Source organism: Gavialis gangeticus, unplaced genomic scaffold, assembly GCF_001723915.1.
Source record: "Gavialis gangeticus isolate Ggan-Ray unplaced genomic scaffold, GavGan_comp1, whole genome shotgun sequence".
NCBI lineage: Eukaryota > Metazoa > Chordata > Crocodylia > Gavialidae > Gavialis > Gavialis gangeticus.
The window spans coordinates 44,338,378-44,344,863 of record NW_017728997.1 but is presented as its reverse complement, the minus strand read 5'-3'; the positions used below and the strand labels follow the sequence as shown (position 1 = coordinate 44,344,863).

Sequence of the window (6,486 nt, the reverse complement as noted above, 5' to 3'; positions counted from 1 at the left end):
CCCTTCCCTCCCCCCTCCCCTTCCACCACAATGGACTTACCACTTGGAGCAGCTATATCGGAAATCGGATTGGCCAATGTGCCTCCTTAAATATCGGCTATCGGTATCGGCCCCCAAAATCTCTATCAGTGCACTCCTATTTTATCAACTGTCTTATTTATGTAACAAATCTTCTTGCTATTTGTTATACCTTACTGATTTTCTGTGGTAAGTGTGTTTTCAGAGCAATTGACAAAACAGGCTGGTCACCTACTAGGGTGAGGACATATAATGTCTTATGCGGGCTGGATAAAGGTGCCAGTGTTAAGGTGAGGAAATCTCTTTTGTTAGAGCTGCTGGGTTCTGGACTGGTGCAGGTGGAGCTGAAGGTCAGTCCACTAAGAAATTGGTCCAGCAGCAAAACAACTTGTTCTCAGTGGTTAAGTAGTTGGGTGGTGCGGAAAGGTTTTGGGCTGAAGATGACAGTACCCCGACTGTGTATCAGTATTAGCTAATAAATGACACTAATGTAATTTTTGTAACCATAATACTGTTACATATTGCTTGTGTGGCTTTATGCTTTACTTACTGTATTCTCAGGTAAAGATTTTTAATATTTTCTTGTAACCATTCATTTTAGAGCACTTGGTTTTATTCAACCAGGCTTCTTGAACCATCCTTGGTTTTCACATCATATCTGGGGGTCAGCATTGTGCAAGGGCTGGGGACTTGCATCTAACCCTGTTAAGTATTTGCTTTCTACTGTAACTGCAACTCGGCTGACAACTAGAGATTTGCCTTCAAACTGAAAAAGTTGGAGAAGCTTATTTAAGCCATCTAAGAAAATCCTTGCAAAATAGAAAAACTGACAAACAAATGAAAGCCCTATAAATGGAATTAAGATCATATTTTTTCTTCTGTTGCTTGCTCTAGAAGTTTTAATGCTAGAAAAGTCATAGAAATCATAGAAAATTAGGGTTGGAAGGGACCGCAGGAGGTCATCTAGTCCAACCCCCTACTCAGAGCAGGACCATCCCCAATTAGATCATCCCAGTCAAAGCTTTGTCTACCCAGGTCTTGAAAACCTCCAAGGATGGAGCTTCCATCACATCTCTGAGTAACCTGTTCTAGTGTTTTACAACGCTCCTAGTGAGAAAGTTCTTCCTACTATCTAACTTAAACGTCCCTTGCTGCAACTTGAGACTGTAGCTTTTGTTCTGTCATCTGCCACCACTGAGAACAGTCTATCTTTGTGGTCAGCAACCAGAGGAACTCAATCCATTGGTAGCTCTCAGAGCCTCTTGAAGTTGATCCAAGCCTGAGGTGGGGGGTGAGTGCCTGCGTGCAAGCACACGTGCACCCCAGCCCAGCAGGTCAGTCCATGGGGGAGGGAAGGGACGGGGGCTTGATCAATGCCCCCATGGTGAGGGACAGTGCTGTAGAGGCAGGAGCAGAGGTGAGTTGAGTGGGGCCCCGGTTGGGTAGGTCTTACACATTGGGGAGGTGTGCCCCCAAATAATTTTTTCTTCCTCTTCCTCAATCTGCCCCTGCCCTCCCTCCCCACAGACTTACCTGCTGGGTGGGTGGGGGGTGTGTGACAGCAGCACACAATAGATCTTGGGGTGCTTTTAAATGCCAAAGGAGGTCTCCTAAGTGGGTAAAAGGAATCGGAACTCGTGGTAGAGGTGATATCTTTTATTAGACCAACTAGATTTTTGCAAAAAAAATTCTTTAATTGCAAACTTTTAAGGCACAAACGCCCTTCATCAGACATGGGTGAAAAAATCATAAAAGTTCTCCCTGGGAAAAATGAAAGTTCATATTTCATAGGAGAGTTAAAGATGTGGTAAAATCTCGTTTGGAACAGTCGATTTTTATGCAGGTTAGGCTCAGAGAAAAGTTGGAATACTCTGTTTACCTCAAAGATTTTTGACTTGCAGGATGTAGTCATATTTCCTTATGATGTTTCATATTTCTCAGAAGAGTAAAAAGATGGAATGCTCTTCTGGCCAGGAATTTCATATGTGGTTGAGGTATCTCTGAGCTCTGTGATGGTGCATATTACCTCCAAGAAAGGCAGGAGCATGGTCTCAGGTTTCAGATGGTAAAACTTGCTTCTTCCTTGTAAAATTATGAAGATTAAATTTAAAAAATTGGCTAAAACTTGATATCATCCATGTGTCAAGAATCCATGTTGTAGCCATATTGGTCTAGAGTCAAAAGGAAAAAGAAAAAGCCAAAAAGAGAAGTGGGTCTAACTTAATAATCATTTTCATAACTATCCACTAAAACCTTGTTACTGTGAGGCAGCAATTCTCAGCCAGTGTCATGTACCCCGAGGTGCCTTGAGATCCTTTCAGGGTTGCTGCAGGGTGCAATGTTAGTATTGTTAGTGTTACAAACATGATTCACAAGAGTAAACCCAGAGATTTCAAATAGAAATGCATAGTTGTGCTTCTGAGGTTTTTTGGTGGGGGGGGTGTTTGTTTTGGAATTTTTTGTTTTTTGGATTTTTTGCAATAGAAAAATTGCTCTATTTATTTTTCTGTAGGCAAAAAGTGAAATCTTAAGAGTTGGCATTTCCAAGGGGTGCCTAAAAACGTTAAGAACCACTGCTATAAGGTGTTAAAGACTGGGCACTAAAAAATTATACTGGTCCCTTTAGAAGTTCCTGATCCTAAATTTCAGATCCAGACTCTTGGCACAAATAATGTAATGCTGAAATGTTATACGAGAGCAAGAAATGAACCTCTAGTTAAGACATACTGATCTCTTAATGTTCCAATAAAACTGTAAATGACTGAAACATTGTCCTGTGCAATTTAATTTCAGTTTGTGATGATGAAAGCAGAAATTGTCCAAAATTCGGTGAATTGTTGTAGATTGTCCCTAATTGCATCACATTGCCGTGTATACTGTTGAAATGTGTCTGCAACACTCTTTGGGGGTGTGGCTCACAGCGGGGCACGGTTCCAGCCACTGCTGCACACAGGCTCTACAGCGAATGTTGGGATGGCAAAACCCCCCACCCCACAGCTCCCCTCCTAGTGCCACTGCTGCCTGGCTCAGTTCTGGCTGGGAAGAGCCTGGTGCTGCCTCAGCCCCATCCCGCAGTGGCAGCCCACTGTCACCCCATGTGCACATGCCCCCCATGCCCTCCTGGGGTGTGCGTAACGGTGGGAGCCGCTCCCCCCTCCCTGTCCTCCTGGACGAGCTGTGGCTGTGTCCCACGCCCCGCCTGCCTGAGCCCCGCTCCCTCCTTCACCACAGGGGCCTTGATCTGCCCCCCTTCCCCTCCCTTCCCTTCCTCTTCTCCTTCCATCACAACAGACTTTAACCAGCTGGACACTGCTCTTCAAGCTGCCAGGCTGCGTATCAGAAATCGGATCGGTATTGGCTGATATGCCTCCTTAAAAATTGACTATTGTATTGGCCCAAAAAATATTCTATTGCTGTACCCCTAAAGAGAAGTAATCACTGAAAAATAGCATCTGACATGGGTCTGTCAAATAACTAGGCAGACCCTTGTGGAGTTAGTCTGAGGGGTATGAGCCAGGTCTTTCCAGACTGATGAATTTACATTTTAAAAGGAGAGACCTTAGCATGAATATCACCTGGCAATTGAAGGAAGGACATTTATCATGGTGGGGAAAATAAGTGAGGGATGGTGTCTTTAACGTTTGTCTGAAAGGATGTAAATACTCCCCAAGTCATAATTAGATCAGGAAAGACTTCTAGTTCAGTAACCACATACACCCTTGCAGGGCAGGAAGCTCTATATATAGTATGGAGTCCTCAAAGATCCAATGGATAATGTATGTAAATGACTAGATAAGAAACCATACTTAAGTCTTGCCGAGAGACCAAATTCTTGTGTGTTGTTTTTATGGGCATGGGAAAATGCTTTAGGCCAGAAGTGGGCAAAATACAGCTGACAGGCCGGATCTGGCCCACAGAGGGACATTGTCCAGCCCACAGTAGGTGCCTTGATCCTGCCTGGCTGATGTGCCATCCAGTCTGTGGCATGTCCCACTGCCTGTGTGCGTGCAGCGGGGTTGGGGAGGCTCTGCAGCTGGACTCCATTTCTAGGCAGTCCAGGTGGCGGTGGCTTCTTCTGGCTGCTGCTACCATTGGCACCAGCCCCATGGAGTCTGGTGGGTATCTGCATGCACAGCCCTAGCCCTGCCCTGCACCTGCTCTGGACCACCTGGGACCCACATGCACAGTCCTGACCCCAGCTTGCTTTGCACCTGTTCTGGACCAGCTGCCCAAACTGAGCAGTGGTGGTGGCTGGGCAGAAGCTTCTTCTCTGTGTGTGGGGGGGAAAGTGGCTGCTTCCTCCTTGCTGCTGCCGGTCCCTTCTTGCAGCCACCTGGAGCCCACGCCTGTGCCCGGGCTACCCTGTGGCTCCTCTCTATTGGCCCTGTTACCACTCTGGGCGGTCTGGAGGCAGCTCTGGTGGTGGTGGCAGGTGACTGTGGCAGTGAAGGAGCCGCAAGGCAGCTTGGGTGTGGGCTCTGGGCAGCTGCAGCAAGAAGGGCCCGCTGGTGGCGAGGAGGAGGTGGATGCTTTTCTCCTGTGCCCAGCAGAAGCTGCTGCTGCTGCCGCTGCTCAGCCTGGGCAGGCAGTCTGAAGCAGGTGCGGGATGGGCTGGTGTCGATACTCTGCACTTAGGTCTTGGATGGTTTGGAGCTGGTCTGCCCCAGTTGTGGAGAGTCTGGAGTGGATGTCGAGTGGGGTGGGGCCAGGACTGAGTGCTGGTGGTGCTGCCAGTGGTGGAGGAGGGCCACAGGATGCACAGGCTCTAGGCTGTTATGGGGGCTGGTGGGTGCTGACTGGCCCTGACAACTCCCCAAAACTGTTTATGTGGCCTGCAGGCCCAAATAATTGCCTGCCTCTGCTTTAGGCCCTCAGCTAGTGGACTGAGTAGAGTTGCATTCTTGGGTTTAAAATGCAGGGTCAGATCAGATTATTCTCTTATTTTCTTGTTTTGTTTGTTTGTTCGTTCTTATATCTCTATTTGTATCTCTCCTTATTGTTACTGATTTCTTATGTATGCTTTCATTTTTATAATAAATCCTTTTGTTTTTATATCATGCTTATTGTCAATGATAACTGTGATTTCAGAGCATTTGACTACACAGGCAGGCCTTTTCGCTAGAAGAGGGATCTAAAATTTCTGAGTGCAATACTGAACAAGGGTGTGATTTTCTTGTTGGCAAAATTCCATCTGAGAGCTGGCAAGACATAGGTGAAGTGAATAAAGCTTAGGTGTTGAGGTGAGCTTTGGAGCATCTCAGTTTGTCCTCAGTGGTCAAGCAGCAGATAGCAGAGAAAGGTTTGAGGCTGAAAGAGATCTGTGAAGGTGAGAGAACACCCCAGGAGCATATCTCAAAGGCACACCTGACCATATCCAGAGTCAGGGTATGTCAAAAGCCCCTCAGGTCTGATTCTTCAGGACTCTTCATAGTAACCTCCATCGAGCCCTCTTTCGGCATTATTTGGAGGCAACTCCCAGTCCACCTTATCTTGTCCAGCGTAACTGATCATTTCTTTGGTGTACTTTAATAAATCATTTGATGTCTGTTTGGGACAGAAATTTCTCAACTGGAGTGCAAAGGCAATCTGGGGTGCTGAGATCCTGTTAAGGGTGATGCATTGCCGGTTCCCTTCATGAAGGGGTAAAAGCTCTCCTCCCCCAGTCCAGTGCCTTGTGCCTGCTCCAGTTACTTAGTGGTGCCTGTGGATGCCCCTTCAGCCTCTGTGCTGCCTGCCCCTGCACTCCCAGCAGTATGCTGTGCTGTGGGCTGGCAGATATGGTGTCAGAGCTGCTCCTTGCAATCAGGCTTGGTACCTCAATTCTTCCCATGCTCCCAGGGCCAGCAAGAGGGCTGTGGAGCAGTTGCCATCATGCGAGACCCCACAAGAGCAGCGTCAGCGGTGGGACCTGTCTTTGGCCCCTTGGGTACAGACTGGGTACAGAGTGGGGCAGACAGTGGAAAGGGCATAGCAGAGTTAGGTCCTTTTCTCACTGTTGTCAACTGGCACCAGCTAGATCAGTGGTTTTTAACCTTTTTAGCCTCCAGGCACTCCGCCATATCTTTGTAGCTCAGTGTTTTTTTTTTTGTTTTTTTTTTTCAATTGGTGTGCTGTGAAATTCAGAAAAATTATGGAGTGGTGCTTTAAGGCTAAAAAGGATGAGAACCAGTGGCTTAGGAAGTGTTGCATTCCCTTTGTTCAGCTATCCTATTGAAAGAAGATACCAGGTTAGTGTTGTGACAATTTGTTTTTGGTATATCCATTTTGTGTTTTGTCTTTTCTTTACAGTCACATCTTTTAATTACTCTTTCTTTCAACATGTATTCCAAAATTGTACACGCTGTTGAGGTCAGACTAACAGGACTGTAGTTGTCTGGATCATTCTTTCCTCCCCATCTGAAATAGATTGTGACTTTGGTTTTCCCCAATTGTATAACACTACCCGCCCCCCCCCCGCCAATTTGATGG

At 46.6% G+C, this 6,486-nt stretch overlaps 1 protein-coding gene and 1 long non-coding RNA gene across 2 annotated transcripts in view; one reads left to right on the top strand and one right to left on the bottom strand.

The window, feature by feature from the left end:
* The window catches only part of IARS (isoleucyl-tRNA synthetase), a 319,713-nt gene that overhangs the window by 109,226 nt on the left and 204,001 nt on the right, over positions 1-6,486 (top strand). The window lies entirely within an intron of this gene.
* Positions 1-6,486, bottom strand: part of LOC109289164 — a 25,645-nt gene that overhangs the window by 1,806 nt on the left and 17,353 nt on the right. The window lies entirely within an intron of this gene.